Here is a 12,571-nt window from a genome sequence, read left to right as displayed (position 1 = left end):
TGACATAAGCAAAGGCAGAATTACTGAAGCCAGTCTCAGGGAGTCCCAGAGGTGCCTTTCCATGATGACTAGATGTGGTGAAGGCCTTGGGTTGCTTTGTGTTGTCTGAATGTCAGACAATATTGGAAAGCAAGAGAACCAAGACTTTGCACATCTCTGGGCCCCAATGGCAGATGCCACTCACAGAAGGAGTCCAGGCAACAGCGATATGCTTTGCTGAGAGGAAAAACCCCTCCCATAACAGAAGGGACAGGGAACAAATCCTTCATCCCATTTGGCTGATCTCACAGGAATACCGAGGCACAAGGCTGCCAGGCTGTCACCATGGCTGTCACAGTGTGCTGCTCTGTCAAGGAATAAGTAGCATTTCAGGAGAATCCAGCACTATTGCTTCTTCTGCAACTAAATGGCCACTTTTCTGACCCTGTCAGGCTTCTCATGCATTTGACATCACAAAGAAAAGGTGGTGTCTCCTTCCTAGGGAGGAATAACCCCAAGCACCAGTACAGGCTGAGTAGAGGGGGAGGATCACCTCCCTTGGCCTGCTGGCAACACACTTCCAAATGCACCCAGTATCCCATTGGCCTTGTTGGCCACAAGGGCACACTACTGTCTCATGCTCAGCATACTGTCAGTCCTCTGCCTCATCTCTCCAGCCTGCCGAGGTCCCTCTGAATAGCAGCACAGGCCTCTGGGGTATCAGCCACTCCTCCCAGGAATAAGTCAGCACAGTATTTAGAGAGGGCCAGTCAGTGTTTTGTGTGGTCTACTTCCAAGTGTTTTCCCCAGGAGAGACCGTGCTGCCTTCCAGGAGCTGTGAGCCCTGGAGCCCAGGGCCACGTGCAGGGAGCCTGGTGGGGGGCAGAGCAAGGGAGGCCTTGGGCTGGGCCTCTGCTGCAGAGCTGGGCCGGGCTCCTGGGCCCAAGGGGAGCTCCTGGCAAGTGGGCAGCGCTGCAGAGAGACAGCCCTGCCCAGGAGCAGCTCCTCTGCACAGCGCAGCAGGGCTGAGGGCATGGATGCTTCTGAATAGTGACAAATTTCCCCTCTTTTTCCAGAAATGACTTAACTTGGTACCTCCCCTCAGGCCTGGTCCTTCTTTCATTGTCAATATTGTTATTTTTCTCTTTGGTATAATTTGATTTATTTTACTCTTAGAGTAATATCTCTTTTTTTACACTTCCTCTCTGTTTTTTCTCTGCAGTCCACTGTCTGAAGTCCTGGCTGTTTTTTCAAGGTTGTTACCAAGCTTTCCAGAAGCTTGTGCCACTTTCTGTCACCTATCAGACACTTTCCATCATCTGTCAGTAGTCATGGTCTTCTAAAGAGGTCCCAGATGACTGGAGACTTGCTAACGTGATGCCCATCTTTAAGAAAGGTCATAAAGACCTCCTGCTTGACGAACCTGATCTCCTTCTACGACAAAGTGACGCGCTGGGTGGATGAGGGAAAGGCTGTGGATGTGGTCTACCTTGACTTCAGCAAGGCTTTTGACACTGTCTCCCACAGCATTCTCCTCAAGAAACTGGCTGCTCTTGGCTTGGACTGGCGCACGCTTCATTGGGTTAGAAACTGGCTGGATAGCCGGGCCCAAAGAGTTGTGGTGAATGGAGCCAAGTCCAGTTGGAGGCCAGTCACTAGTGGCGTCCCCCAGGGCTCGGTGCTGGGGCCGGTCCTCTTTAACATCTTCATCAATGATCTGGACAACGGCATTGAGTGCACCCTCAGTAAGTTCGCAGACGACACCAAGTTAGGTGCGTGTGTCGATCTGCTCGAGGGTAGGAAGGCTCTGCAGGAGGATCTGGATAGGCCACACTGATGGGCTGAGGTCAACTGCATGAAGTTCAACAAGGCCAAGTGCCGGGTCCTGCACCTGGGGCGCAATAACCCCAAGCAGAGCTACAGGTTGGGAGATGAGTGGTTGGAGAGCTGCCAGGCAGAGAAGGACCTGGGAGTGATGGTGGACAGTCGGTTGAATATGAGCCAGCAGTGCGCTCAGGTGGCCAAGAAGGCCAATGGCATCCTGGCTTGTATCAGAAACACTGTGACCAGCAGGGCTAGGGAGGTGATCGTCCCCCTGTACTCGGCTCTGGTGAGGCCGCACCTCGAGTACTGTGTTCAGTTTTGGGCCCCTCACTACAAGAAGGACATCGAGGGGCTTGAGCGGGTCCAAAGAAGGGCGACAAAGCTGGTGAGGGGCCTGGAGAGCAAGTCCTATGAGGAGCGGCTGAAGGAGCTGGGCTTGTTCAGCCTAGAGAAGAGGAGGCTCAGGGGTGACCTTATTGCTCTGTATAAGTACATTAAAGGAGGCTGTAGCGAGGTGGGGGTTGGCCTGTTCTCCCATGTGCCTGGTGACAGGACGAGGGGGAATGGGCTAAAGTTGCGCCAGGGGAGTTTTAGGTTAGATGTTAGGAAGAATTTCTTTACTGAAAGGGTTGTTAGGCACTGGAACGGGCTGCCCAGGGAGGTGGTGGAGTCACCATCCCTGGAAGTCTTCAAAAGACGTTTAGATGTAGAGCTTAGGGATATGGTTTAGTGGGGACTGTTAGTGTTAGGTCAGAGGTTGGACTCGATGATCTTGAGGTCTCTTCCAACCTAGAAATTCTGTGATTCTGTGAAGAGGACCCAGGGAACTACAGGCCTGTCAGCCTGACCTCGGTGCCAGGAAAGGTGATGGGACAGGTCATCTTGAATGCAATCATGCAGCATATGCGGAACCACCAGGGGATCAGGCCCAGTCAGTATGGGTTCAAGAAAGACAAGTCCTGCCTGACCAACCTCATCTCCTTCTATGACCAGTGACGTGTCTGGGGGATGAGGGAAAGCCTGTTGTCATAGTCTACCTAGACGTCAGCAAGGTCTTTGACATGGTCTCTGACAATATTGTCCTGGAGAAGCCAGCAGCCAGGTACACGCTTTGCTGGGTTAAAAACTGGCTGGGTGGGCAGGCCCAGATTGTAGTGGTGAACGGAGTGAAATCCAGCTGGTGACCAGTCACCAGTGGTGTTCCCCAAGGGTTGGTGTTGGGGCCCATCCTCTTTAACGTTTTATTGATTATTTGGATGAGGGAATTGAGTGCACCCCCAGTATGTTTGCAGATGACACCAAGGTGGAGCAAAGCGTCGATCTGCCAGAGGATAGGAAGGCCAAGCAGAGGGACCTGGACAGGTTGGATTGATGGGCAGAGGTAAGTGGGATGAAGTTCAACATGGCTAAGTGCTGCGTCTTTCCCTTTGGCCACAACAACCCCATGCAATGCTACAGGCTTGGGACAGCCTGGCCTGAAAGCTGTGCAGAGGAAAAGGTTGGATGTAGTACTTAGGGACATGGCTTAGTGGGTGATTTTGGTGGTAGGGGGATGGTTGGACCAGAAGATCTTGGATGTCTTTTCCAACATTAATAATTCTAAGGTTCTATGCTTCTTATGATGCAGAGCCACAACTCCATGGTTCCCTGGTGCTTTGCCAAGCCTAGGAAGTGGCGGAGGAAAAAACTGGTGACCTATATTCTCCAGGCCTTAATGCAACCATCTTTCTCATTGGATGGCATCAAAAGTGTTATAAATGGCTCAGGATTCAAATTAGGATTAAATAAAAAATAGGATTTATTAAAAGAATATAAAGGAATAGAGGTAAGCAAACAGTGCTGGGTGCACCGGGAGTCTCCGCTCCACCAGGACACACACCAGTTACATCAAGCAGCTGATTTTTATGCTCCTAGACTAATACATATTCATTACTACTTCTCAAAAAATAGATTATTATAATTAGCTTCCGGGGTCCAGCTCCTCCTACTGGAGCACGCGCATCAGTCTCCTCTGGGGGTCTCTAGGGGTCTTTCATGCTGAAGGCTCGTAGTCTTCCTCTCCCCTTTGTACTCACTTGGCACCATACCAAGTTTATAGAACATTTTCTGCAAGTCTTGTCTCCCAGCCGTCCTTCAGCTTCTTTTTTCATCTTAATCTCTTGGCCCCCTGGCCAGATACCAAAGGTCTGCATAGTATCCCATAACAGTCACTAGTTGTTATCAGTTGTTCTGAAACTCCCAGACATCAAACACAAACAGCTTTCTTATTTGACACTTCACGAGTAATTAAAACATTCTTCCCCAGCCATTCACAGGGACAGTCACATCTATAGCAGTGTTAAGTTAATCTCGAAGAAGACAGGAAAAAAAGGCTGTAACTGTTAGAAATAGAAGTCCGGAATAACAAAAGCAAACAGGTTCATAAATTTAAGGAGTATTTTCTGAAGACTTGATAAATTGACTAGAACGAGGGGGAGACTGGGACACACTGCATCTGTGGTTCAAGAATTAAACTGCCAGTGCAGGGCCCAGAGGCAGACAGGATTCAAACAGAATTGTTCTTTATGGACACGAATTGTTAAAACATTTCTCACAAAAAGCAATACCTGTGCCCTGTGTCAGGGCTTTGACTGATGGAAACATGGCCCAGCAGCCATATCAATTTGCTGCTGTTTCTCAGGTTGTGTCCAACACATGTCCATGAGACAGTCTCCCCCAACCTGCGTGCTGAACCTCAGCCCAAGAGTCATCAACAAGTCCTAGGCTTGGGTCCACCCCAAGGACTGTAGTGCAGTGGTGACTGCAGGAAGGATGAGCCCTCTCCTTGGGCCTGTCCATGGCTGGATGCCTTTATATGCTCCACAGGAAAAGGGAGCATATCCATAGCTTATGCCCCTTTCACTTCCCTGTGCCTTTTGGGGCCTCAAAAATGTCCCTCAGCCCTAAGATGCAGCCCAGTGTCAAGCATCAGGACCCTGAAGAAATTCTCTCACAATTTCCAACACTCTTGTGCACACAGGCACACACAACTGCATGCACAAACACACACTCTCATAAATACACAGATGTGCACACAGGGCATGGACACAGCCGACCACACTCAGACCAACTCCAACAGGGAGCAGCACCTTCACAGCCACCACACCACCAGCAGCACACACACAGACCTGAGCAACATTTGCCATTTGCTGAGGCGATTGGCTCCGGGGCAGACACGTTCTACAGCGGAGCGGGGGATCGGGCCACGCAGGGCTAATTTTTCCGGCATCGAGCCTACTTGCGGGAGCCGCCAGCCCTCGTGAGGGAGGCTGACGAGGCGTAGGCGGAGCCAGCAGTGCCCCCTCCCCAGCCGTTCAAAAAATGCCCCTAGGGAGCGCAGCGACAAGGACGGGCAAACAGGGCGTGGCGTAGCAGTTAGCACGGCAGTTAGCGCGGCAGTTAGCGCAGGCAGGGCGAGCAGGAAGGGCAGAGCGCTCCCCCCCCCCCGTCCATACGAACACCTCCTTAACTACAGCCCTTAGATAGGTGATAATGGTCTCCACCAGGCACAGTGCTCTCTCCAGGAAGTCGGTACACACCCAGACCCACTCCCCGTTAAAAAATGAAGCAGTTCAGGTCACCGGATGCAGGGAATGTCTGAGCCTGTTGCTGCCATCGGCGGGAGGCAGAGAAACTGCGTGCGTGAGGTGCCAGCAGGTGGATGACCTGATCCGCATGGTGGCGGAGCTCAAGGAGGAGGTGGAGAGGTTGAGGGATATCAGGGAGTGTGAGCGGGAGATAGACTGGTGGAGTAACTCCCTGCAGGGCCTCAAGGAGAGATATCAAGGTGAGACACCCCACATGGGGGTGGACCCCCTGCTCTGTCACCGTCGGGCAGAGGGAGGGGATCTGGGAGTTGAGGAGGAATGGAAACAGGTCCCTGCTCGACATTTCAGGCAATGCCCTCCCCTTCTGGCCCCACCTTCCCAGGTGCCCTTATGCAACAGTTTTGAGGCCCTGGAGATTGAGAGATGAGTGCGCGAGGAAGAGGTAGCAAGTGTTCCCAGGAGGATGCCTAGGGCAAGGAGGTCGACTCCACGCCTCAGGACTGCCTCCACTAAGAAAGACAGAAGGGTTATTGTTGTGGGAGACTCTCTTCTTAGGGGAACAGAGGGCCCTATTTGTCAGCCTGACCCTACCCGTAGGGAAGTCTGCTGCCTCCCAGGGGCCAGGGTCAGGGACGTTGCCAGGAAGCTTCCCAACCTGGTTCGCTCCTCAGACTATTATCCTCTTTTGATAGTCCAGGCAGGTAGTGACGACATTGAAGAGAGAAGCCTGAAAGCTATCAAACAAGACTTCAGGGGGCTGGGACGGTTAGTGGATGGAGCGGGAGTGCAGGTGGTGTTTTCATCCATCCGTACGGTGGCAGGGAGGGGTACAGAGAGGACATGGAAAGCCACCTGTAAAACACGTGGCTCCGGGGCTGGTGCCTACGCAGAAATCTTGGGTTTTTCGACCATGGGGCACTTTACTCGGCACCCGGCCTGATGGCTGCAGATGGGTCCCTATCTCAAAGGGGAAAACGGATCCTGGGCCAGGAGCTGGCAGGGCTCATTGATAGGGCTTTAAACTAGGTAAGAAGGGGGATGGGGCTGAAGCAAGGCTTGTTGGAGCTGTGCCAGGGGGAACAATAGCAAGGCCAGGGGATAAGGCAATGGCCCAGCTGAAGTGCATCTACACCAATGCACGCAGCATGGGTAACAAACAGGAGGAGCTGGAAGCCATCGTGCTGCAGGCAGGCTACGACTTGGTTGCCATCACGGAAACGTGGTGGGACCAGTCTCATGACTGGAGTGCTGCAATGCCTGCCTATAAGCTCTTCAGAAGGGACAGGCAGCACAGAAGGGGTGGTGGTGTGGCTCTCTATATTAGAGAGTCTTTCGATGTTGTAGAACTCGAGGCTGGGAATGACAAGGTCGAGGCCTTTGGGTTAGGATTGGCAGGGACAACAAGGCTAGTGTCCTGGTGGGGGTCTGTTATAGTCTGCTGAACCAGGATGAGGAGATGGATGAGGAGTTCTACAGGCAGCTGACAGAAGTTGCGAAATCTTCAGCGCTTGTACTCGTGGGGGACTTCATCTTCCCTGACATATCCTGGAAGCACAGCACAGCCCAGAGAAAGCAGTCTAGGAGGTTTCTGGAGAGCATGGAAGATAGCTTCCTGATGCAGCTGGTTAGTGAGCCTACCAGGGCTGGTGCCCCGCTAGACCTTCTCTTCACAGAGAAGGACTGGTGGAGGATGTGATTGCCAGGAGCTGTCTTGGGCAGAGTGACCATGAAATGGTGGAGTTCACTATTCTTGGCGAGGCCAGGAAGGGGACCAGTAAAACCGCTGTGTTGGACTTTTGGAGGGCTGACTTTGGGCTGCTGAGGACACTGGTTGGTAGAGTCCCTTGGGAGGCGGTTCTGAAGGGCAGAGGAGTCCAGGAAGCCTGGGTGCTCTTCAAGAGGGAAATCCTAATGGCGCAGGAACGGTCTGTCCCCACATGCCCAAAGACGAGCCAGCGGGGAAGAAGACCAGCCTGGCTCAACAGAGAGCTGTGGCTTGAGCTTAGGAGAAAAAAGAGGGTTTATAATCTTTGGAAAAGTGGGCAGGCCACTAGGCAGGACTATAAGGATGTTGCGAGGCTGTGCAGGGACAAAATTAGAAAGGCCAAAGCTCATCTGGAGCTCAATCTGGCTACTGCCGTTAAAGATAACAAAAAGCGTTTTTATAAATACATCAACACAAAAAGAAGGACTAAGGAGAATCTCCATCCTTTACTGGATGCGGGGGGAAACTTAGCTACAAGAGATGAGGAAAAGGCGGAGGTGCTCAATGCCTTCTTTGCCTCAGTCTTTAGCGGCAATACTGGTTGTTCTCTGGATACCCAGTACCCTGAGATGGTGGAAGGGGTTGGGGAGCAGGATGTGGCCCTCACTATCCACGAAGAACTGGTTGGTGACCGGGTACGGCACTTGGATGTGCACAAATCGATGGGACCGGATGGGATCCACCCAAGGGTACTGAGAGAACTGGCAGAGGAGCTGGCCCCTATCCATCATTTATCAGCAGTCCTGGCTATCAGGGGAGGTCCCAGTGGACTGGAGGCTAGCAAATGTGACACCCATCTACAAGAAGGGCCGGAGGACTGACCCGGTGTGAGGAATGTTTTAACAATTCCAATTCGTGTCCATAAATTTGTGTCCATAAAGAACAATTCTGTTTGAATCCTGTCTGCCTCTGGGCCCTGCACTGGCAGTTTAATTCTTGAACCACAGATGCAGTGTGTCCCAGTCTCCCCCTCATTCTAGTCAATTTATCACGTCTTCAGAAAACACTCCTTAAATTTGTGAACCTGTTTGCTTTTGTTATTCCGGACTTCTATTTCTAACAGTTACAGCCTTTTTTCCTGTCTTCTTCGAGATTAACTTAACACTGCTATAGATGTGTCTGTGAATGGCTGGGGAAGAATGTTTTAATTACTCGTGAAGCGTCAAATAAGAAAGCTGTTTGTGTTTGATGTCTGGGAGTTTCAGAACAACTGATAACAACTTGTGACTGTTATGAGATCCTTGGTATCTGGCCAGGGGGGCCAAGAGATTAAGAGGAAGAAAAAAGAAGCTGAAGGACGGTTGGGAGACAAGACCTGTGGAGAGTGTACAGAGAGTGTTCCATAAACTTGGAATAGTGCCGAGTACGTACAAAGGGTGAGAGGAAGACTACGAGCCTTCAGCATGAAAGACCCCTAGAGACCCCCAGAGGAGACTGATGCGCATGCTCCAGTAGGAGGAACTGGACCCCGGAAGCTAATTATAATAATCTATTTTTTTAGAAGTAGTAATGAATATGTATTAGTCTAGGTGCATAAAATCAGCTGCTTGATGTAACTGGTGTGCGTCCTGGTGGAGCAGAGACTCCCAGTGCACCCAGCGCTTTTTGCTTACCCCTATTCCTTTATATTCTTTTAATAAATCCTATTTTTTTTATTTAATCCTAATTTGAATCCTGAGCCATTTATAACACCGGGAAACTACAGGCCTGTCAGTTTGACCTCAGTACCAGGGAAGCTCATGGAGCCATCATGCAGCACTTGCACGGCAAGCAGGCGATCAGGCCCAGTCAGCATGGGTTTATGGAAGGCAGGTCCTGCTTGACGAACCTGATCTCCTTCTATGACAAAGTGACGCGCTGGGTGGATGAGGGAAAGGCTGTGGAAGTGGTCTACCTTGACTTCAGCAAGGCATTTGACACCGTCTCCCACAGCATTCTCCTCAAGAAACTGGCTGCTCTTGACATGGACTGGCACATGCTTCGTTGGGTTAGAAACTGGCTGGATAGCCGGGCCCAAAGAGTCGTGGTAAATCGAGTCAAGTCCAGTTGGAGGCCAGTCACTAGTGGCGTCCCCCAGGGCTCGGTACTGGGGCCGGTCCTCTTTAATATCTTCATCGATGATCTGGACGAGGGCATTGAGTGCACCCTCAGTAAGTTTGCAGATGACACCAAGTTAGGTGTGTGTGTCGATCTGCTCGAGGGTAGGAAGGCTCTGCAGGAGGATCTGGATAGGCCACACTGATGGGCTGAGGTCAACTGCATGAAGTTCAACAAGGCCAAGTGCCGGGTCCTGCACCTGGGGCGCAATAACCCCAAGCAGAGCTACAGGTTGGGAGATGAGTGGTTGGAGAGCTGCTAGGCAGAGAAGGACCTGGGAGTGATGGTGGACAGTCGGTGGACATGCCAACGGCATCCTGGCTTATATAAGAAACAGTGTGACCAGTAGGGCTAGGGAGGTGATTTTCCCCCTGTACTCGGCTCTGGTGAGGCCGCACCTCGAGTACTGTGTTCAGTTTTGGGCCCCTCGCTGCAAGAAGGACATCGAGGTGCTTGAGCGGGTCCAGAGGAGGACAACGAAGCTGGTGAGGGGCCTGGAGAACAAGTCCTACGAGGAGCGGCTGAGGGAGCTGGGCTTGTTCAGCCTGGAGAAAAGGAGGCTCAGGGGAGACCTTATTGCTCTCTACAGGTACCTCAAAGGAGGCTGTAGAGAGGTTGGGTTGGTCTGTTCTCCCACGTGCCTGGTGACAGGATGAGGGGGAATGGGCTTAAGTTGCGCCAGGGGAGTTTTAGGTTGGACCTTAGGAAGAACTTCTTTACTGAAAGGGTTGTTAGACACTGGAACAGGCTGCCCAGGGAGGTGGTGGAGTCACCATCCCTGGAAGTCTTTAAAAGACGTTTAGATGTAGAGCTTAGGGATATGGTTTAGTGGGGACTGTTAGTGTTAGGTCAGAGGTTGGACTCGATGATCTTGAGGTCTCTTCCAACCTCGAAACTCTGTGATTCTGTGAACACACCTGGCCCCATCCCATTCCCCACTTCAGCCTGATCTGCTCTGAAGGTCACCAGTGCTCCATGCATCCACAGCAGCAATTACCCATGGGTGCAGATGCACACAGGGCTATTTGGTTCCATGATTGTATGATTCACCCCCAACACACCCAGGAGTGAGCACACACACAGCAAATAGCCAGCAACAGAGTTGAATGAGAGGGGAGGACAGTGATCAGACACAGGGCCTGACATGACCAGCCCCATATCCACATGCAGCTGGCCCCTTGCATCCTTCTCCCCTCCTCTTCCACAGGATTCTTCCTTCTCAAGACACTTTAATCCCTTCCTTTCTTACAAGCAGTCCCCTGCCCAATTATCAGTTCTCACCAATCACATCTTCCCCCATTGATCCCTACTTTGCTATACCCGTACCCTCATTTGGTAATTCAGATACCATTGCCTACATCTTCTGGGCCTCTAACAGGCAGGAGAGGTTGACAAGTCACAGATTTGCTCTGTGCCAGCAGTGAGGGGTGGCATGAAAACTCCAGAGCAGGAAGGTTTTTATGGTAACTGGGTTCCATGCAGGACAGAAAATCGTTATTTTAAGGCTTTAGGTCTGAGTTGGGCTGAAGAGCTGAGCTGGGCTGTAGGCCCATTGCCTCCAATTTTTTTAACCATTTCAATCATTTCACTTCAATCAGCACACTTCAATCAGCTGAAATGATTGATCACTTATAATACAATGTTTGAGTTGTCCCATGATATTTTTTTCCCTTGGATGTTTATTGCAGCAAGAGAAAAAATACCAGTCTTCCCCTGTACTTGCATGACTCTGTCTCTTAAGCTCTGCACTTCATCTCCCTAGTCTTTCTTGTATTTTTGCCTTGCTTTATGAAACAGACCATTTTGGAAGTCACTTTTCCATCAGACTGTCTGGACACGTGCACTCTCCATTCTTCTCCAGATTCCCCTCCCCTCACTCTTTGATCATTCAGATAACTCTCATCTGCACAGTTGGTTCTCAGAACTTGAGGACTCTTCAAGCTTCCCCGTATTTCACTCTCCTATCTCATCAACCCTACAGCCAACTCTGTAATGGCATTTCTATTCATCATTTCCTATCTATATCAAACATTTCTTGTATAGTCATCCCTTGCGGAAGGTGCATCTCATTGGAGGCAACTTGGATTTGGCTCACTGGTGAGGACATTGGGGTTTGCTTGTTTGTTGTTAAATGTTAATAAAAACATCCAAAACTGCTTGTGTGCAGCCAGTTGTCTGAGGAAGGGAGGTGGGACTTTGTGAAAAGATGCTGTAACATCCCTCTGTGGACTTCAGTGGAGAAGTCTGATGTAAGGAAAAGTGATGCAAGTCCCAGGCGGCTGATGAGAAAAGTTGTGGGGATGAAGAGCTGAGCAGCAAGGTTGTCCATACAGTCTAGGACTGCAAGGGACTGCTTTTCCACCCATACAGACCTCCTTAGGAGGCACATTGAATCCATGACAACTAGAGAATGATGCTATCAGATCTTCTGAAAACTCTAAACTAATGGAAAATAATCTTAAAGAAGGAAAATGCAAATTTTCCTTCTTTAAGAAAATCTGGTCATTGAATACTTTAGAAATCTAAATCATTCTTTAGAAATCTGGTCATTGAATACTTTCTCTTTAAACTGCATTCTTGAAACCTCACTAATTAACTGTACAAGTCTGGAAGACTGGATTAAAATGGCTGAATTGTAATGATTCCCATGGTGCATTTGGTGCTGAGTCCATAAACCTCAGGTAGTGAGAGGAGAATGATGTAACTGCAAGAGAAGTTAAAGTCAGAAGGAGATTTTGAAGTGTCTGAGAGTATTAATGGGCCCCAGTGAGGGTCATTACTGACAAAGCCTCCCCGTGGACTTGTTAGAGCACACAATTGGAGGCCATGATTGCAGGTAGACAAAGGCACTGGGCAAGAGGCTCTGATGCTGAGTAAAGGCCTTGGTTTGTTTGGTGAAGCAGAAAGGCCAAGCCCTGGCCCCCAGCCCCTGGGCACGGAGGTCCTGTCCCTCACCCATGGCTCAGGGCTCTTCATGGGGTAGTGGGATGTGGGGTGTGTGATGTTGTGTGAAGGACAATGCTATGACACCTGCTGGCCTCCCCACTGGGTTGCAAGGAGGCAACAAGGCCCCATTTTCATGAGCACAGCATGTGTTCTCATGAGCCTCAGTAGCAGAGACAACTGCCATAGCCAAGGGAACAACGACTTTGGCTCTAATTGGGGCCTTGCAGCCTTGCCAGTGCTCTCGGTCTTCTCCACCACAGGCTGTCCTGTACTGTCCTATCCCGGCCCCCAGATCACCCTTCAAGCAGGTGTCCTAACCCATCAGCCTTCTGGTACACTGTGAGCTGATCAGACAGATGAAACCTTACCAGCA

The sequence above is a fragment of the Anas platyrhynchos genome, chromosome 36 (assembly GCF_047663525.1).
Source record: "Anas platyrhynchos isolate ZD024472 breed Pekin duck chromosome 36, IASCAAS_PekinDuck_T2T, whole genome shotgun sequence".
In the NCBI taxonomy this organism is placed as follows: Eukaryota; Metazoa; Chordata; class Aves; order Anseriformes; family Anatidae; genus Anas; species Anas platyrhynchos.
The sequence above is the reverse complement of the archived record's forward strand: the minus strand, read 5'-3'. Positions refer to the sequence as shown.